Below are 20,043 nucleotides of genomic sequence, written 5' to 3'. Positions count from 1 at the left end.
CAGTACAGTTATAGTACTTTGTACTTTGCCACATTTATCTTCTTCTTAGCAAGTGTCATGCATTCTGCTTTTCCAGCGTTTTTAAGAGCTGTTGATGATGTCAAATGCAGCTTACGGCCACACCGCTCTCTAAGCGCCCGATCTCGCCCGATCTCGCCCGATCTCGTCCGATCTCGTCCGATCTCGGCAGCCAAATAGAGCCGGGCCTGGTTAGTACTTGGTAGGAAGACCGCCTGGGAATACCAGGTGCTGTAAGCTTTTTTGCTTGGGTTTACGGGCAGCACAAGCTGGTGTTACTGCCTATTTATTCATAGAAATTGTTCTATATTTTCATCAAATTTTGTTCTTTCATTGCTGTTTTGCTACTTTATTGGTTTGTCAACCATCGTGCTTCATTACTAATAGACCATGTTACGGTCCTGGCCATATGTGTTGTTTTTATTTTCTTGTTCTTATAGGTGCCCTGCCTGATTGGCCGGATTGGGGGGCAGTACAGGAAGCTGATTGGTCCATCCTACACTTCCTGGAGTTTTAAAAGTACGGTTCCCAACAGCTAGCGAGGCTCTTTCTGGCATCAGCACCTGTTTGCTGTTCTTGGTTTCCAAACCTTATTTAGCATTTTTGAATTGTTAGGTTTTGTGCCGTGGTTTTGTTTATAAATTGTATATTTTGTAAATAGTATTAAATCTGTAGGGGTGAACTGCCATTTTCTTTGGACTGTTTTCACATTAGGGAGTTAGGGTTAGCGACTGTCTTTTGGTTTGTTTATTTCTATCAGGCTAGCTAGCACTTTCTGTGGGAAATGGCTTATTTTGTTTATTATGTTGGCCTTGGTTCGCCCTGAGTTGTAGTGTCATGTTTTGTTTGACTCTTTCGTTTAAAATAAATATCATTCTGTTGGAACATCTCGATCCTGGATTTTGGTTTGGGGATCGGAGAGGGAACATGCTAATTTATCTTTGTATGTTGCACCCTGACCCCCTAGACAGGGGCGTAACAGACCAGTACAGTTATAGTACTTTGTACTTTGCCACATTTATCTTCTTCTTAGCAAGGGTCATGCATTCTGCTTCTCCAGCGTTTTTAAGAGCTGTTGATGATGTCAAATGCAGCTTACGGCCACACCGCTCTCTAAGCGCCCGATCCCGTCCGATCTCGGCAGCCAAATAGGGCCGGGCCTTGTTAGTACTTGGTAGGAAGACCGCCTGGGAATACCACGTGCTGTAAACTTCTTTGCTTGGGTTTACGGGCAGCACAAGCTGGTGTTACTGCCTATTTATTCATAGAAATTGTTCTATATTTTCATCAAATTTTGTTCTTTCATTGCTGTTTTGCTACTTTATTGGTTTGCCAACCATCGTGCTTCATTACTAGTAGACCATGTTACGGTCCTGGCCATATGTGTTGTTTTTATTTTCTTGTTCTTATAGGTGCCCTGCCTGATTGGCCGGATTGGGGGGCAGTACAGGAAGCGGATTGGTCCATCCTACACTTCCTGGAGTTTTAAAAGTACGGTTCCCAACAGCTAGCGAGGCTCTTTCTGGCATCAGCACCTGTTTGCTGTTCTTGGTTTCCAAACCTTATTTAGCATTTTTGAATTGTTAGGTTTTGTGCCGTGGTTTTGTTTATAAATTGTATATTTTGTAAATAGTATTAAATCTGTAGGGGTGAACTGCCATTTTCTTTGGACTGTTTTCACATTAGGGAGTTAGGGTTAGCGACTGTCTTTTGGTTTGTTTATTTCTATCAGGCTAGCTAGCACTTTCTGTGGGAAATGGCTTATTTTGTTTATTATGTTGGCCTTGGTTCACCCTGAGTTGTAGTGTCATGTTTTGTTTGACACTTTCTTTCGTTTAAAATAAATATCATTCTGTTGGAACATCTCGATCCTGGATTTTGGTTTGGGGATCGGAGAGGGAACATGCTAATTTATCTTTGTATGTTTCACCCTGACCCCCTAGACAGGGGCGTAACAGACCAGTACAGTTATAGTACTTTGTACTTTGCCACATTTATCTTCTTCTTAGCAAGGGTCATGCATTCTGCTTCTCTAGCGTTTTTAAGAGCTGTTGATGTTGTCAAATGCAGCTTACGGCCACACCGCTCTCTAAGCGCCCGATCTCGTCCGATCTCGGCAGCCAAATAGAGCCGGGCCTGGTTAGTACTTGGTAGGAAGACCGCCTGGGAATACCAGGTGCTGTAAGCTTTTTTGCTTGGGTTTACGGGCAGCACAAGCTGGTGTTACTGCCTATTTATTCATAGAAATTGTTCTATATTTTCATCAAATTTTGTTCTTTCATTGCTGTTTTGCTACTTTATTGGTTTGCCAACCATCGTGCTTCATTACTAGTAGACCATGTTACGGTCCTGGCCATATGTGTTGTTTTTATTTTCTTGTTCTTATAGGTGCCCTGCCTGATTGGCCGGATTGGGGGGCAGTACAGGAAGGTGATTGGTCCATCCTACACTTCCTGGAGTTTTAAAAGTACGGTTCCCAACAGCTAGCGAGGCTCTTTCTGGCATCAGCACCTGTTTGCTGTTCTTGGTTTCCAAACCTTATTTAGCATTTTTGAATTGTTAGGTTTTGTGCCGTGGTTTTGTTTATAAATTGTATATTTTGTAAATAGTATTAAATCTGTAGGGGTGAACTGCCATTTTCTTTGGACTGTTTTCACATTAGGGAGTTAGGGTTAGCGACTGTCTTTTGGTTTGTTTATTTCTATCAGGCTAGCTAGCACTTTCTGTGGGAAATGGCTTATTTTGTTTATTATGTTGGCCTTGGTTCACCCTGAGTTGTAGTGTCATGTTTTGTTTGACACTTTCTTTCGTTTAAAATAAATATCATTCTGTTGGAACATCTCGATCCTGGATTTTGGTTTGGGGATCGGAGAGGGAACATGCTAATTTATCTTTGTATGTTGCACCCTGACCCCCTAGACAGGGGCGTAACAGACCAGTACAGTTATAGTACTTTGTACTTTGCCACATTTATCTTCTTCTTAGCAAGTGTCATGCATTCTGCTTCTCCAGCGTTTTTAAGAGCTGTTGATGATGTCAAATGCAGCTTACGGCCACACCGCTCTCTAAGCGCCCGATCTCGTCCGATCTCGGCAGCCAAATAGAGCCGGGCCTGGTTAGTACTTGGTAGGAAGACCGCCTGGGAATACCAGGTGCTGTAAGCTTTTTTGCTTGGGTTTACGGGCAGCACAAGCTGGTGTTACTGCCTATTTATTCATAGAAATTGTTCTATATTTTCATCAAATTTTGTTCTTTCATTGCTGTTTTGCTACTTTATTGGTTTGTCAACCATCGTGCTTCATTACTAATAGACCATGTTACGGTCCTGGCCATATGTGTTGTTTTTATTTTCTTGTTCTTATAGGTGCCCTGCCTGATTGGCCGGATTGGGGGGCAGTACAGGAAGCTGATTGGTCCATCCTACACCTGCTGGAGTTTTAAAAGTACGGTTCCCAACAGCTAGCGAGGCTCTTTCTGGCAGCAGCACCTGTTTGCTGTTCTTGCTTTCCAAACCTTATTTAGCATTTTTGAATTGTTAGGTTTTGTGCCGTGGTTTTGTTTATAAATTGTATATTTTGTAAATAGTATTAAATCTGTAGGGCTGGACTGCCATTTTCTTTTGATTGTTTTCTCTTGTTTTCACATTAGGGAGTTAGGGTTAGCGACTGTCTTTTGGTTTGTTTATTTCTATCAGGCTAGCTAGCACTTTCTGTGGGAAATGGCTTATTTTGTTTATTATGTTGGCCTTGGTTCGCCCTGAGTTGTAGTGTCATGTTTTGTTTGACACTTTCTTTCGTTTAAAATAAATATCATTCTGTTGGAACATCTCGATCCTGGATTTTGGTTTGGGGATCGGAGAGGGAACATGCTAATTTATCTTTGTATGTTGCACCCTGACCCCCTAGACAGGGGCGTAACAGACCAGTACAGTTATAGTACTTTGTACTTTGCCACATTTATCTTCTTCTTAGCAAGGGTCATGCATTCTGCTTCTCCAGCGTTTTTAAGAGCTGTTGATGATGTCAAATGCAGCTTACGGCCACACTGCTCTCTAAGCGCCCGATCCCGTCCGATCTCGGCAGCCAAATAGGGCCGGGCCTTGTTAGTACTTGGTAGGAAGACCGCCTGGGAATACCACGTGCTGTAAGCTTCTTTGCTTGGGTTTACGGGCAGCACAAGCTGGTGTTACTGCCTATTTATTCATAGAAATTGTTCTATATTTTCATCAAATTTTGTTCTTTCATTGCTGTTTTGCTACTTTATTGGTTTGCCAACCATCGTGCTTCATTACTAGTAGACCATGTTACGGTCCTGGCCATATGTGTTGTTTTTATTTTCTTGTTCTTATAGGTGCCCTGCCTGATTGGCCGGATTGGGGGGCAGTACAGGAAGCTGATTGGTCCATCCTACACTTCCTGGAGTTTTAAAAGTACGGTTCCCAACAGCTAGCGAGGCTCTTTCTGGCATCAGCACCTGTTTGCTGTTCTTGGTTTCCAAACCTTATTTAGCATTTTTGAATTGTTAGGTTTTGTGCCGTGGTTTTGTTTATAAATTGTATATTTTGTAAATAGTATTAAATCTGTAGGGGTGAACTGCCATTTTCTTTGGACTGTTTTCACATTAGGGAGTTAGGGTTAGCGACTGTCTTTTGGTTTGTTTATTTCTATCAGGCTAGCTAGCACTTTCTGTGGGAAATGGCTTATTTTGTTTATTATGTTGGCCTTGGTTCGCCCTGAGTTGTAGTGTCATGTTTTGTTTGACACTTTCTTTCGTTTAAAATAAATATCATTCTGTTGGAACATCTCGATCCTGGATTTTGGTTTGGGGATCGGAGAGGGAACATGCTAATTTATCTTTGTATGTTGCACCCTGACCCCCTAGACAGGGGCGTAACAGACCAGTACAGTTATAGTACTTTGTACTTTGCCACATTTATCTTCTTCTTAGCAAGTGTCATGCATTCTGCTTTTCCAGCGTTTTTAAGAGCTGTTGATGATGTCAAATGCAGCTTACGGCCACACCGCTATCTAAGCGCCCGATCTCGCCCGATCTCGTCCGATCTCGGCAGCCAAATAGAGCCGGGCCTGGTTAGTACTTGGTAGGAAGACCGCCTGGGAATACCAGGTGCTGTAAGCTTTTTTGCTTGGGTTTACGGGCAGCACAAGCTGGTGTTACTGCCCATTTATTCATAGAAATTGTTCTATATTTTCATCAAATTTTGTTCTTTCATTGCTGTTTTGCTACTTTATTGGTTTGTCAACCATCGTGCTTCATTACTAATAGACCATGTTACGGTCCTGGCCATATGTGTTGTTTTTATTTTCTTGTTCTTATAGGTGCCCTGCCTGATTGGCCGGATTGGGGGGCAGTACAGGAAGCGGATTGGTCCATCCTACACTTCCTGGAGTTTTAAAAGTACGGTTCCCAACAGCTAGCGAGGCTCTTTCTGGCATCAGCACCTGTTTGCTGTTCTTGGTTTCCAAACCTTATTTAGCATTTTTGAATTGTTAGGTTTTGTGCCGTGGTTTTGTTTATAAATTGTATATTTTGTAAATAGTATTAAATCTGTAGGGGTGAACTGCCATTTTCTTTGGACTGTTTTCACATTAGGGAGTTAGGGTTAGAGACTGTCTTTTGGTTTGTTTATTTCTATCAGGCTAGCTAGCACTTTCTGTGGGAAATGGCTTATTTTGTTTATTATGTTGGCCTTGGTTCGCCCTGAGTTGTAGTGTCATGTTTTGTTTGACACTTTCTTTCGTTTAAAATAAGTATCATTCTGTTGGAACATCTCGATCCTGGATTTTGGTTTGGGGATCGGAGAGGGAACATGCTAATTTATCTTTGTATGTTTCACCCTGACCCCCTAGACAGGGGCGTAACAGACCAGTACAGTTATAGTACTTTGTACTTTGCCACATTTATCTTCTTCTTAGCAAGTGTCATGCATTCTGCTTCTCTAGCGTTTTTAAGAGCTGTTGATGATGTCAAATGCAGCTTACGGCCACACCGCTCTCTAAGCGCCCGATCTCGTCCGATCTCGGCAGCCAAATAGAGCCGGGCCTGGTTAGTACTTGGTAGGAAGACCGCCTGGGAATACCAGGTGCTGTAAGCTTTTTTGCTTGGGTTTACGGGCAGCACAAGCTGGTGTTACTGCCTATTTATTCATAGAAATTGTTCTATATTTTCATCAAATTTTGTTCTTTCATTGCTGTTTTGCTACTTTATTGGTTTGTCAACCATCGTGCTTCATTACTAATAGACCATGTTACGGTCCTGGCCATATGTGTTGTTTTTATTTTCTTGTTCTTATAGGTGCCCTGCCTGATTGGCCGGATTGGGGGGCAGTACAGGAAGCTGATTGGTCCATCCTACACCTGCTGGAGTTTTAAAAGTACGGTTCCCAACAGCTAGCGAGGCTCTTTCTGGCATCAGCACCTGTTTGCTGTTCTTGGTTTCCAAACCTTATTTAGCATTTTTGAATTGTTAGGTTTTGTGCCGTGGTTTTGTTTATAAATTGTATATTTTGTAAATAGTATTAAATCTGTAGGGGTGAACTGCCATTTTCTTTGGACTGTTTTCACATTAGGGAGTTAGGGTTAGCGACTGTCTTTTGGTTTGTTTATTTCTATCAGGCTAGCTAGCACTTTCTGTGGGAAATGGCTTATTTTGTTTATTATGTTGGCCTTGGTTCGCCCTGAGTTGTAGTGTCATGTTTTGTTTGACACTTTCTTTCGTTTAAAATAAATATCATTCTGTTGGAACATCTCGATCCTGGATTTTGGTTTGGGGATCAGAGAGGGAACATGCTAATTTATCTTTGTATGTTGCACCCTGAGCCCCTAGACAGGGGCGTAACAGACCAGTACAGTTATAGTCCTTTGTACTTTGCCACATTTATCTTCTTCTTAGCAAGTGTCATGCATTCTGCTTCTCCAGCGTTTTTAAGAGCTGTTGATGATGTCAAATGCAGCTTACGGCCACACCGCTCTCTAAGCGCCCGATCTCGTCAGATCTCGGCAGCCAAATAGAGCCGGGCCTGGTTAGTACTTGGTAGGAAGACCGCCTGGGAATACCAGGTGCTGTAAGCTTTTTTGCTTGGGTTTACGGGCAGCACAAGCTGGTGTTACTGCCTATTTATTCATAGAAATTGTTCTATATTTTCATCAAATTTTGTTCTTTCATTGCTGTTTTGCTACTTTATTGGTTTGTCAACCATCGTGCTTCATTACTAGTAGACCATGTTACGGTCCTGGCCATATGTGTTGTTTTTATTTTCTTGTTCTTATACGTGCCCTGCCTGATTGGCCGGATTTGGGGGAAGTACAGGAAGCTGATTGGTCCATCCTACACTTCCTGGAGTTTTAAAAGTACGGTTCCCAACAGCTAGCGAGGCTCTTTCTGGCAGCAGCACCTGTTTGCTGTTCTTGCTTTCCAAACCTTATTTAGCATTTTTGAATTGTTAGGTTTTGTGCCGTGGTTTTGTTTATAAATTGTATATTTTGTAAATAGTATTAAATCTGTAGGGGTGGACTGCCATTTTCTTTTGATTGTTTTCTCTTGTTTTCACATTAGGGAGTTAGGGTTAGCGACTGTCTTTTGGTTTGTTTATTTCTATCAGGCTAGCTAGCACTTTCTGTGGGAAATGGCTTATTTTGTTTATTATGTTGGCCTTGGTTCACCCTGAGTTGTAGTGTCATGTTTTGTTTGACACTTTCTTTCGTTTAAAATAAATATCATTCTGTTGGAACATCTCGATCCTGGATTTTGGTTTGGGGATCGGAGAGGGAACATGCTAATTTATCTTTGTATGTTTCACCCTGACCCCCTAGACAGGGGCGTAACAGACCAGTACAGTTATAGTACTTTGTACTTTGCCACATTTATCTTCTTCTTAGCAAGTGTCATGCATTCTGCTTCTCTAGCGTTTTTAAGAGCTGTTGATGTTGTCAAATGCAGCTTACGGCCACACCGCTCTCTAAGCGCCCGATCTCGTCCGATCTCGGCAGCCAAATAGAGCCGGGCCTGGTTAGTACTTGGTAGGAAGACCGCCTGGGAATACCAGGTGCTGTAAGCTTTTTTGCTTGGGTTTACGGGCAGCACAAGCTGGTGTTACTGCCTATTTATTCATAGAAATTGTTCTATATTTTCATCAAATTTTGTTCTTTCATTGCTGTTTTGCTACTTTATTGGTTTGTCAACCATCGTGCTTCATTACTAATAGACCATGTTACGGTCCTGGCCATATGTGTTGTTTTTATTTTCTTGTTCTTATAGGTGCCCTGCCTGATTGGCCGGATTGGGGGGCAGTACAGGAAGCTGATTGGTCCATCCTACACTTTCTGGAGTTTTAAAAGTACGGTTCCCAACAGCTAGCGAGGCTCTTTCTGGCAGCAGCACCTGTTTGCTGTTCTTGCTTTCCAAACCTTATTTAGCATTTTTGAATTGTTAGGTTTTGTGCCGTGGTTTTGTTTATAAATTTTATATTTTGTAAATAGTATTAAATCTGTAGGGGTGGACTGCCATTTTCTTTTGATTGTTTTCTCTTGTTTTCACATTAGGGAGTTAGGGTTAGCGACTGTCTTTTGGTTTGTTTATTTCTATAAGGCTAGCTAGCACTTTCTGTGGGAAATGGCTTATTTTGTTTATTATGTTGGCCTTGGTTCGCCCTGAGTTGTAGTGTCATGTTTTGTTTGACACTTTCTTTCGTTTAAAATAAATATCATTCTGTTGGAACATCTCGATCCTGGATTTTGGTTTGGGGATCGGAGAGGGAACATGCTAATTTATCTTTGTATGTTGCACCCTGACCCCCTAGACAGGGGCGTAACAGACCAGTACAGTTATAATACTTTGTACTTTGCCACATTTATCTTCTTCTTAGCAAGTGTCATGCATTCTGCTTCTCCAGCGTTTTTAAGAGCTGTTGATGATGTCAAATGCAGCTTACGGCCACACCGCTCTCTAAGCGCCCGATCTCGTCCGATCTCGGCAGCCAAATAGAGCCGGGCCTGGATAGTACTTGGTAGGAAGACAGCCTGGGAATACCAGGTGCTGTAAGCTTTTTTGCTTGGGTTTACGGGCAGCACAAGCTGGTGTTACTGCCTATTTATTCATAGAAATTGTTCTATATTTTCATCAAATTTTGTTCTTTCATTGCTGTTTTGCTACTTTATTGGTTTGTCAACCATCGTGCTTCATTACTAGTAGACCATGTTACGGTCCTGGCCATATGTGTTGTTTTTATTTTGTTGTTCTTATAGGTGCCCTGCCTGATTGGCCGGATTTGGGGGAAGTACAGGAAGCTGATTGGTCCATCCTACACTTGCTGGAGTTTTAAAAGTACGGTTCCCAACAGCTAGCGAGGCTCTTTCTGGCAGCAGCACCTGTTTGCTGTTCTTGCTTTCCAAACCTTATTTAGCATTTTTGAATTGTTAGGTTTTGTGCCTTGGTTTTGTTTATAAATTGTATATTTTGTAAATAGTATTAAATCTGTAGGGGTGGACTGCCATTTTCTTTTGATTGTTTTCTCTTGTTTTCACATTAGGGAGTTAGGGTTAGCGACTGTCTTTTGGTTTGTTTATTTCTATCAGGCTAGCTAGCACTTTCTGTGGGAAATGGCTTATTTTGTTTATTATGTTGGCCTTGGTTCACCCTGAGTTGTAGTGTCATGTTTTGTTTGACACTTTCTTTCGTTTAAAATAAATATCATTCTGTTGGAACATCTCGATCCTGGATTTTGGTTTGGGGATCGGAGAGGGAACATGCTAATTTATCTTTGTATGTTTCACCCTGACCCCCTAGACAGGGGCGTAGCAGACCAGTACAGTTATAGTACTTTGTACTTTGCCACATTTATCTTCTTCTTAGCAAGTGTCATGCATTCTGCTTCTCTAGCGTTTTTAAGAGCTGTTGATGATGTCAAATGCAGCTTACGGCCACACCGCTCTCTAAGCGCCCGATCTCGTCCGATCTCGGCAGCCAAATAGAGCCGGGCCTGGTTAGTACTTGGTAGGAAGACCGCCTGGGAATACCAGGTGCTGTAAGCTTTTTTGCTTGGGTTTACGGGCAGCACAAGCTGGTGTTACTGCCTATTTATTCATAGAAATTGTTCTATATTTTCATCAAATTTTGTTCTTTCATTGCTGTTTTGCTACTTTATTGGTTTGCCAACCATCGTGCTTCATTACTAGTAGACCATGTTACGGTCCTGGCCATATGTGTTGTTTTTATTTTCTTGTTCTTATAAGTGCCCTGCCTGATTGGCCGGATTGGGGGGCAGTACAGGAAGCTGATTGGTCCATCCTACACTTCCTGGAGTTTTAAAAGTACGGTTCCCAACAGCTAGCGAGGCTCTTTCTGGCAGCAGCACCTGTTTGCTGTTCTTGCTTTCCAAACCTTATTTAGCATTTTTGAATTGTTAGGTTTTGTGCCGTGGTTTTGTTTATAAATTGTATATTTTGTAAATAGTATTAAATCTGTAGGGGTGGACTGCCATTTTCTTTTGATTGTTTTCTCTTGTTTTCACATTAGGGAGTTAGGGTTAGCGACTATCTTTTGGTTTGTTTATTTCTATCAGGCTAGCTAGCACTTTCTGTGGGAAATGGCTTATTTTGTTTATTATGTTGGCCTTGGTTCGCCCTGAGTTGTAGTGTCATGTTTTGTTTGACACTTTCTTTCGTTTAAAATAAATATCATTCTGTTGGAACATCTCAATCCTGGATTTTGGTTTGAGGATCGGAGAGGGAACATGCAAATTTATCTTTGTATGTTTCACCCTGACCCCCTAGACAGGGGCGTAACAGACCAGTACAGTTATAGTACTTTGTACTTTGCCACATTTATCTTCTTCTTAGCAAGTGTCATGCATTCTGCTTCTCTAGCGTTTTTAAGAGCTGTTGATGATGTCAAATGCAGCTTACAGCCACACCGCTCTCTAAGCGCCCGATCTCGTCCGATCTCGGCAGCCAAATAGAGCCGGGCCTGGTTAGTACTTGGTAGGAAGACCGCCTGGGAATACCAGGTGCTGTAAGCTTTTTTGCTTGGGTTTACGGGCAGCACAAGCTGGTGTTACTGCCTATTTATTCATAGAAATTGTTCTATATTTTCATCAAATTTTGTTCTTTCATTGCTGTTTTGCTACTTTATTGGTTTGCCAACCATCGTGCTTCATTACTAGTAGACCATGTTACGGTCCTGGCCATATGTGTTGTTTTTATTTTCTTGTTCTTATAGGTGCCCTGCCTGATTGGCCGGATTTGGGGGCAGTACAGGAAGCTGATTGGTCCATCCTACACTTCCTGGAGTTTTAAAAGTACGGTTCCCAACAGCTAGCGAGGCTTATTCTGGCATCAGCACCTGTTTGCTGTTCTTGGTTTCCAAACCTTATTTAGCATTTTTGAATTGTTAGGTTTTGTGCCGTGGTTTTGTTTATAAATTGTATATTTTGTAAATAGTATTAAATCTGTAGGGGTGAACTGCCATTTTCTTTGGACTGTTTTCACATTAGGGAGTTAGGGTTAGCGACTGTCTTTTGGTTTGTTTATTTCTATCAGGCTAGCTAGCACTTTCTGTGGGAAATGGCTTATTTTGTTTATTATGTTGGCCTTGGTTCGCCCTGAGTTGTAGTGTCATGTTTTGTTTGACACTTTCTTTCGTTTAAAATAAATATCATTCTGTTGGAACATCTCGATCCTGGATTTTGGTTTGGGGATCGGAGAGGGAACATGCTAATTTATCTTTGTATGTTGCACCCTGACCCCCTAGACAGGGGCGTAACAGACCAGTACAGTTATAGTACTTTGTACTTTGCCACATTTATCTTCTTCTTAGCAAGTGTCATGCATTCTGCTTCTCTAGCGTTTTTAAGAGCTGTTGATGATGTCAAATGCAGCTTACGGCCACACCGCTCTCTAAGCGCCCGATCTCGTCCGATCTCGGCAGCCAAATAGAGCCGGGCCTGGTTAGTACTTGGTAGGAAGACTGCCTGGGAATACCAGGTGCTGTAAGCTTTTTTGCTTGGGTTTACGGGCAGCACAAGCTGGTGTTACTGCCTATTTATTCATAGAAATTGTTCTATATTTTCATCAAATTTTGTTCTTTCATTGCTGTTTTGCTACTTTATTGGTTTGTCAACCATCGTGCTTCATTACTAATAGACCATGTTACGGTCCGGGCCATATGTGTTGTTTTTATTTTCTTGTTCTTATAGGTGCCCTGCCTGATTGGCCGGATTGGGGGGCAGTACAGGAAGCTGATTGGTCCATCCTACACTTCCTGGAGTTTTAAAAGTACGGTTCCCAACAGCTAGCGAGGCTCTTTCTGGCATCAGCACCTGTTTGCTGTTCTTGGTTTCCAAACCTTATTTAGCATTTTTGAATTGTTAGGTTTTGTGCCGTGGTTTTGTTTATAAATTGTATATTTTGTAAATAGTATTAAATCTGTAGGGGTGGACTGCCATTTTCTTTTGATTGTTTTCTCTTGTTTTCACATTAGGGAGTTAGGGTTAGCGACTGTCTTTTGGTTTGTTTATTTCTATCAGGCTAGCTAGCACTTTCTGTGGGAAATGGCTTATTTTGTTTATTATGTTGGCCTTGGTTCGCCCTGAGTTGTAGTGTCATGTTTTGTTTGACACTTTCTTTCGTTTAAAATAAATATCATTCTGTTGGAACATCTCGATCCTGGATTTTGGTTTGGGGATCGGAGAGGGAACATGCTAATTTATCTTTGTATGTTTCACCCTGACCCCCTAGACAGGGGCGTAACAGACCAGTACAGTTATAGTACTTTGTACTTTGCCACATTTATCTTCTTCTTAGCAAGTGTCATGCATTCTGCTTCTCTAGCGTTTTTAAGAGCTGTTGATGATGTCAAATGCAGCTTACGGCCACACCGCTCTCTAAGCGCCCGATCTCGTCCGATCTCGGCAGCCAAATAGAGCCGGGCCTGGTTAGTAACTTGGTAGGAAGACCGCCTGGGAATACCAGGTGCTGTAAGCTTTTTTGCTTGGGTTTACGGGCAGCACAAGCTGGTGTTACTGCCTATTTATTCATAGAAATTGTTCTATATTTTCATCAAATTTTGTTCTTTCATTGCTGTTTTGCTACTTTATTGGTTTGTCAACCATCGTGCTTCATTACTAATAGACCATGTTACGGTCCGGGCCATATGTGTTGTTTTCATTTTCTTGTTCTTATAGGTGCCCTGCCTGATTGGCCGGATTGGGGGGCAGTACAGGAAGCTGATTGGTCCATCCTACACTTGCTGGAGTTTTAAAAGTACGGTTCCCAACAGCTAGCGAGGCTCTTTCTGGCATCAGCACCTGTTTGCTGTTCTTGGTTTCCAAACCTTATTTAGCATTTTTGAATTGTTAGGTTTTGTGCCGTGGTTTTGTTTATAAATTGTATATTTTGTAAATAGTATTAAATCTGTAGGGGTGGACTGCCATTTTCTTTTGATTGTTTTCTCTTGTTTTCACATTAGGGAGTTAGGGTTAGCGACTGTCTTTTGGTTTGTTTATTTCTATCAGGCTAGCTAGCACTTTCTGTGGGAAATGGCTTATTTTGTTTATTATGTTGGCCTTGGTTCGCCCTGAGTTGTAGTGTCATGTTTTGTTTGACACTTTCTTTCGTTTAAAATAAATATCATTCTGTTGGAACATCTCGATCCTGGATTTTGGTTTGGGGATCGGAGAGGGAACATGCTAATTTATCTTTGTATGTTGCACCCTGACCCCGTAGACAGGGGCGTAACAGACCAGTACAGTTATAGTACTTTGTACTTTGCCACATTTATCTTCTTCTTAGCAAGTGTCATGCATTCTGCTTCTCCAGCGTTTTTAAGAGCTGTTGATGATGTCGAATGCAGCTTACGGCCACACCGCTCTCTAAGCGCCCGATCTCGTCCGATCTCGGCAGCCAAATAGAGCTGGGCCTGGTTAGTAACTTGGTAGGAAGACCGCCTGGGAATACCAGGTGCTGTAAGCTTTTTTGCTTGGGTTTACGGGCAGCACAAGCTGGTGTTACTGCCTAATTATTCACAGAAATTGTTCTATATTTTCATCAAATTTTGTTCTTTCATTGCTGTTTTGCTACTTTATTGGTTTGTCAACCATCGTGCTTCATTACTAATAGACCATGTTACGGTCCTGGCCATATGTGTTGTTTTTATTTTCTTGTTCTTATAGGTGCCCTGCCTGATTGGCCGGATTGGGGGGCAGTACAGGAAGCTGATTGGTCCATCCTACACTTCCTGGAGTTTTAAAAGTACGGTTCCCAACAGCTAGCGAGGCTCTTTCTGGCATCAGCACCTGTTTGCTGTTCTTGGTTTCCAAACCTTATTTAGCATTTTTGAATTGTTATGTTTTGTGCCGTGGTTTTGTTTATAAATTGTGTATTTTGTAAATAGTATTAAATCTGTAGGGGTGAACAGCCATTTTCTTTTGATTGTTTTCTCTTGTTTTCACATTAGGGAGTTAGGGTTAGCGACTGTCTTTTGGTTTGTTTTTTTCTATCAGGCTAGCTAGCGCTTTCTGTGGGAAATGGCTTATTTTGTTTATTATGTTGGCCTTGGTTCGCCCTGAGTTGTAGTGTCATGTTTTGTTTGACACTTTCTTTCGTTTAAAATAAATATCATTCTGTTGGAACATCTCAATCCTGGATTTTGGTTTGAGGATCGGAGAGGGAACATGCAAATTTATCTTTGTATGTTTCACCCTGACCACCTAGACAGGGGCGTAACAGACCAGTACAGTTATAGTACTTTGTACTTTGCCACATTTATCTTCTTCTTAGCAAGTGTCATGCATTCTGCTTCTCCAGCGTTTTTAAGAGCTGTTGATGATGTCAAATGCATGTTACGGCCACACCGCTCTCTAAGCGCCCGATCTCGTCCGATCTCGGCAGCCAAATAGGGCCGGGCCTGGTTAGTACTTGGTAGGAAGACCGCCTGGGAATACCAGGTGCTGTAAGCTTTTTTGCTTGGGTTTACGGGCAGCTCAAGCTGGTGTTACTGCCTATTTATTCATAGAAATTGTTCTATATTTTCATCAAATTTTGTTCTTTCATTGCTGTTTTGCTACTTTATTGGTTTGTCAACCATCGTGCTTCATTACTAGTAGACCATGTTACGGTCCTGGCCATATGTGTTGTTTTTATTTTCTTGTTCTTATAGGTGCCATGCCTGATTGGCCGGATTTGGGGGAAGTACAGGAAGCTGATTGGTCCATCCTACACTTCCTGGAGTTTTAAATGTACGGTTCCCAACAGCTAGCGAGGCTCTTTCTGGCAGCAGCACCTGTTTGCTGTTCTTGGTTTCCAAATCTTATTTAGCATTTTTGAATTGTTAGGTTTTGTGCCGTGGTTTTTTTTATAAATTCTATATTTTGTAAATAGTATTAAATCTGTAGGGGTGGACTGCCATTTTCTTTTGATTGTTTTCTCTTGTTTTCAAATTAGGGAGTTAGGGTTAGCGACTGTCTTTTGGTTTGTTTATTTCTATCAGGCTAGCTAGCACTTTCTGTGGGAAATGGCTTATTTTGTTTATTATGTTGGCCTTGGTTCGCCCTGAGTTGTAGTGTCATGTTTTGTTTGACACTTTCTTTCGTTTAAAATAAATATCATTCTGTTGGAACATCTCGATCCTGGATTTTGGTTTGGGGATCGGAGAGGGAACATGCTAATTTATCTTTGTATGTTTCACCCTGACCCCCTAGACAGGGGCGTAACAGACCAGTACAGTTATAGTACTTTGTACTTTGCCACATTTATCTTCTTCTTAGCAAGGGTCATGCATTCTGCTTCTCCAGCGTTTTTAAGAGCTGTTGATGATGTCAAATGCAGCTTACGGCCACACCGCTCTCTAAGCGCCCGATCCCGTCCGATCTCGGCAGCCAAATAGGGCCGGGCCTTGTTAGTACTTGGTAGGAAGACCGCCTGGGAATACCACGTGCTGTAAGCTTCTTTGCTTGGGTTTACGGGCAGCACAAGCTGGTGTTACTGCCTATTTATTCATAGAAATTGTTCTATATTTTCATCAAATTTTGTTCTTTCATTGCTGTTTTGCTACTTTATTGGTTTGCCAACCATCGTGCTTCATTACTAGTAGACCATGTTACGGTCCTGGCCATATGTGTTGTTTTTATTTTCTTGTTCTTATAGGTGCCCTGCCTGATTGGCCGGATTGGGGGGCAGTACCGGAAGCTGAGTGGTCCATCCTACACTTCCTGGAGTTTTAAAAGTACGGTTCCCAACAGCTAGCGAGGCTCTTTCTGGCATCAGCACCTGTTTGCTGTTCTTGGTTTCCAAACCTTATTTAGCATTTTTGAATTGTTAGGTTTTGTGCCGTGGTTTTGTTTATAAATTGTATATTTTGTAAATAGTATTAAATCTGTAGGGGTGGACTGCCATTTTTCTTTTGATTGTTTTCTCTTGTTTTCGCATTAGGGAGTTAGGGTTAGCGACTGTCTTTTGGTTTGTTTCTTTCTATCAGGCTAGCTAGCACTTTCTGTGGGAAATGGCTTATTTTGTTTATTATGTTGGCCTTGGTTCGCCCTGAGTTGTAGTGTCATGTTTTGTTTGACACTTTCTTTCGTTTAAAATAAATATCATTCTGTTGGAATATCTCAATCCTGGATTTTGGTTTGGGGATCGGAGAGGGAACATGCAAATTTATCTTTGTATGTTTCACCCTGACCCCCTAGACAGGGGCGTAACAGACCAGTACAGTTATAGTACTTTGTACTTTGCCACATTTATCTTCTTCTTAGCAAGTGTCATGCATTCTGCTTCTCTAGCGTTTTTAAGAGCTGTTGATGATATCAAATGCATGTTACGGCCACACCGCTCTCTAAGCGCCCGATCTCGTCCGATCTCGGCAGCCAAATAGGGCTGGGCCTGGTTAGTACTTGGTAGGAAGACCGCCTGGGAATACCAGGTGCTGTAAGCTTTTTTGCTTGGGTTTACGGGCAGCTCAAGCTGGTGTTACTGCCTATTTATTCATAGAAATTGTTCTATATTTTCATCAAATTTTGTTCTTTCATTGCTGTTTTGCTACTTTATTGGTTTGTCAACCATCGTGCTTCATTACTAGTAGACCATGTTATGGTCCTGGCCATATGTGTTGTTTTTATTTTCTTGTTCTTATAGGTGCCGTGCCTGATTGGCCGGATTTGGGGGAAGTACAGGAAGCTGATTGGTCCATCCTACACTTCCTGGAGTTTTAAATGTACGGTTCCCAACAGCTAGCGAGGCTCTTTCTGGCAGCAGCACCTGTTTGCTGTTCTTGGTTTCCAAATCTTATTTAGCATTTTTGAATTGTTAGGTTTTGTGCCGTGGTTTTGTTTATAAATTGTATATTTTGTAAATAGTATTAAATCTGTAGGGGTGGACTGCCATTTTCTTTTGATTGTTTTCTCTTGTTTTCACATTAGGGAGTTAGGGTTAGCGACTGTCTTTTGGTTTGTTTATTTCTATCAGGCTAGCTAGCACTTTCTGTGGGAAATGGCTTATTTTGTTTATTATGTTGGCCTTGGTTCGCCCTGAGTTGTAGTGTCATGTTTTGTTTGACACTTTCTTTCGTTTAAAATAAATATCATTCTGTTGGAACATCTCAATCCTGGATTTTGGTTTGGGGATCGGAGAGGGAACATGCAAATTTATCTTTGTATGTTTCACCCTGACCCCCTAGACAGGGGCGTAACAGACCAGTACAGTTATAATACTTTGTACTTTGCCACATTTATCTTCTTCTTAGCAAGTGTCATGCATTCTGCTTCTCCAGCGTTTTTAAGAGCTGTTGATGATGTCAAATGCAGCTTACGGCCACACCGCTCTCTAAGCGCCCGATCTCGTCCGATCTCGGCAGCCAAATAGAGCCGGGCCTGGTTAGTACTTGGTAGGAAGACCGCCTGGGAATACCACGTGCTGTAAACTTCTTTGCTTGGGTTTACGGGCAGCACAAGCTGGTGTTACTGCCTATTTATTCATAGAAATTGTTCTATATTTTCATCAAATTTTGTTCTTTCATTGCTGTTTTGCTACTTTATTGGTTTGCCAACCATCGTGCTTCATTACTAGTAGACCATGTTACGGTCCTGGCCATATGTGTTGTTTTTATTTTGTTGTTCTTATAGGTGCCCTGCCTGATTGGCCGGATTGGGGGGCAGTACAGGAAGCGGATTGGTCCATCCTACACTTCCTGGAGTTTTAAAAGTACGGTTCCCAACAGCTAGCGAGGCTCTTTCTGGCATCAGCACCTGTTTGCTGTTCTTGGTTTCCAAACCTTATTTAGCATTTTTGAATTGTTAGGTTTTGTGCCGTGGTTTTGTTTATAAATTGTATATTTTGTAAATAGTATTAAATCTGTAGGGGTGAACTGCCATTTTCTTTTGATTGTTTTCTCTTGTTTTCACATTAGGGAGTTAGGGTTAGCGACTGTCTTTTGGTTTGTTGATTTCTATCAGGCTAGCTAGCACTTTCTGTGGGAAATGGCTTATTTTGTTTATTATGTTGGCCTTGGTTCGCCCTGAGTTGTAGTGTCATGTTTTGTTTGACACTTTCTTTCGTTTAAAATAAATATCATTCTGTTGGAACATCTCGATCCTGGATTTTGGTTTGGGGATCGGAGAGGGAACATGCTAATTTATCTTTGTATGTTGCACCCTGAGCCCCTAGACAGGGGCGTAACAGACCAGTACAGTTATAGTCCTTTGTACTTTGCCACATTTATCTTCTTCTTAGCAAGTGTCATGCATTCTGCTTCTCCAGCGTTTTTAAGAGCTGTTGATGATGTCAAATGCAGCTTACGGCCACACCGCTCTCTAAGCGCCCGATCTCGTCAGATCTCGGCAGCCAAATAGAGCCGGGCCTGGTTAGTACTTGGTAGGAAGACCGCCTGGGAATACCAGGTGCTGTAAGCTTTTTTGCTTGGGTTTACGGGCAGCACAAGCTGGTGTTACTGCCTATTTATTCATAGAAATTGTTCTATATTTTCATCAAATTTTGTTCTTTCATTGCTGTTTTGCTACTTTATTGGTTTGTCAACCATCGTGCTTCATTACTAGTAGACCATTTTACGGTCCTGGCCATATGTGTTGTTTTTATTTTCTTGTTCTTATACGTGCCCTGCCTGATTGGCCGGATTTGGGGGAAGTACAGGAAGCTGATTGGTCCATCCTACACTTCCTGGAGTTTTAAAAGTACGGTTCCCAACAGCTAGCGAGGCTCTTTCTGGCAGCAGCACCTGTTTGCTGTTCTTGCTTTCCAAACCTTATTTAGCATTTTTGAATTGTTAGGTTTTGTGCCGTGGTTTTGTTTATAAATTATATATTTTGTAAATAGTATTAAATCTGTAGGGGTGGACTGCCATTTTCTTTTGATTGTTTTCTCTTGTTTTCACATTAGGGAGTTAGGGTTAGCGACTGTCTTTTGGTTTGTTTATTTCTATCAGGCTAGCTAGCACTTTCTGTGGGAAATGGCTTATTTTGTTTATTATGTTGGCCTTGGTTCACCCTGAGTTGTAGTGTCATGTTTTGTTTGACACTTTCTTTCGTTTAAAATAAATATCATTCTGTTGGAACATCTCGATCCTGGATTTTGGTTTGGGGATCGGAGAGGGAACATGCTAATTTATCTTTGTATGTTTCACCCTGACCCCCTAGACAGGGGCGTAACAGACCAGTACAGTTATAGTACTTTGTACTTTGCCACATTTATCTTCTTCTTAGCAAGTGTCATGCATTCTGCTTCTCTAGCGTTTTTAAGAGCTGTTGATGATGTCAAATGCAGCTTACGGCCACACCGCTCTCTAAGCGCCCGCTCTCTAAGCGCCCGATCTCGTCCGATCTCGGCAGCCAAATAGAGCCGGGCCTGGTTAGTACTTGGTAGGAAGACCGCCTGGGAATACCAGGTGCTGTAAGCTTTTTTGCTTGGGTTTACGGGCAGCACAAGCTGGTGTTACTGCCTATTTATTCATAGAAATTGTTCTATATTTTCATCAAATTTTGTTCTTTCATTGCTGTTTTGCTACTTT

At 41.8% G+C, this 20,043-nt stretch overlaps 21 pseudogenes; all 21 read left to right on the top strand.

The window, feature by feature from the left end:
- Positions 1 to 109: 109 nt before the first annotated feature.
- Positions 110 to 258, top strand: LOC137118787 (5S ribosomal RNA; annotated as a pseudogene).
- An 853-nt stretch (positions 259 to 1,111) lies between these two features.
- Positions 1,112 to 1,230, top strand: LOC137118780 (5S ribosomal RNA; annotated as a pseudogene).
- Positions 1,231 to 2,087: 857 nt separating this feature from the next.
- LOC137118812 (5S ribosomal RNA) lies at positions 2,088 to 2,206 on the top strand (annotated as a pseudogene).
- An 857-nt stretch (positions 2,207 to 3,063) lies between these two features.
- On the top strand, positions 3,064 to 3,182 carry LOC137118811 (5S ribosomal RNA; annotated as a pseudogene).
- Positions 3,183 to 4,049: 867 nt separating this feature from the next.
- LOC137118763 (5S ribosomal RNA) lies at positions 4,050 to 4,168 on the top strand (annotated as a pseudogene).
- An 857-nt stretch (positions 4,169 to 5,025) lies between these two features.
- Positions 5,026 to 5,154, top strand: LOC137118784 (5S ribosomal RNA; annotated as a pseudogene).
- Positions 5,155 to 6,011: 857 nt separating this feature from the next.
- Positions 6,012 to 6,130, top strand: LOC137118810 (5S ribosomal RNA; annotated as a pseudogene).
- Positions 6,131 to 6,987: 857 nt separating this feature from the next.
- Positions 6,988 to 7,106, top strand: LOC137118519 (5S ribosomal RNA; annotated as a pseudogene).
- An 867-nt stretch (positions 7,107 to 7,973) lies between these two features.
- Positions 7,974 to 8,092, top strand: LOC137118809 (5S ribosomal RNA; annotated as a pseudogene).
- Positions 8,093 to 8,959: 867 nt separating this feature from the next.
- Positions 8,960 to 9,078, top strand: LOC137118642 (5S ribosomal RNA; annotated as a pseudogene).
- Positions 9,079 to 9,945: 867 nt separating this feature from the next.
- Positions 9,946 to 10,064, top strand: LOC137118807 (5S ribosomal RNA; annotated as a pseudogene).
- Positions 10,065 to 10,931: 867 nt separating this feature from the next.
- LOC137118514 (5S ribosomal RNA) lies at positions 10,932 to 11,050 on the top strand (annotated as a pseudogene).
- Positions 11,051 to 11,907: 857 nt separating this feature from the next.
- Positions 11,908 to 12,026, top strand: LOC137118570 (5S ribosomal RNA; annotated as a pseudogene).
- Positions 12,027 to 12,893: 867 nt separating this feature from the next.
- Positions 12,894 to 13,013, top strand: LOC137118684 (5S ribosomal RNA; annotated as a pseudogene).
- Positions 13,014 to 13,880: 867 nt separating this feature from the next.
- LOC137118639 (5S ribosomal RNA) lies at positions 13,881 to 14,000 on the top strand (annotated as a pseudogene).
- Positions 14,001 to 14,867: 867 nt separating this feature from the next.
- LOC137118645 (5S ribosomal RNA) lies at positions 14,868 to 14,986 on the top strand (annotated as a pseudogene).
- Positions 14,987 to 15,853: 867 nt separating this feature from the next.
- LOC137118730 (5S ribosomal RNA) lies at positions 15,854 to 15,972 on the top strand (annotated as a pseudogene).
- Positions 15,973 to 16,840: 868 nt separating this feature from the next.
- LOC137118625 (5S ribosomal RNA) lies at positions 16,841 to 16,959 on the top strand (annotated as a pseudogene).
- An 867-nt stretch (positions 16,960 to 17,826) lies between these two features.
- On the top strand, positions 17,827 to 17,945 carry LOC137118692 (5S ribosomal RNA; annotated as a pseudogene).
- Positions 17,946 to 18,812: 867 nt separating this feature from the next.
- Positions 18,813 to 18,931, top strand: LOC137118518 (5S ribosomal RNA; annotated as a pseudogene).
- An 867-nt stretch (positions 18,932 to 19,798) lies between these two features.
- LOC137118746 (5S ribosomal RNA) lies at positions 19,799 to 19,932 on the top strand (annotated as a pseudogene).
- Positions 19,933 to 20,043: the final 111 nt, after the last annotated feature.

The sequence above is a fragment of the Channa argus genome, unplaced genomic scaffold, assembly GCF_033026475.1.
Source record: "Channa argus isolate prfri unplaced genomic scaffold, Channa argus male v1.0 Contig041, whole genome shotgun sequence".
NCBI lineage: Eukaryota > Metazoa > Chordata > Actinopteri > Anabantiformes > Channidae > Channa > Channa argus.
This window is presented reverse-complemented; position numbering and strand designations above follow the sequence as displayed.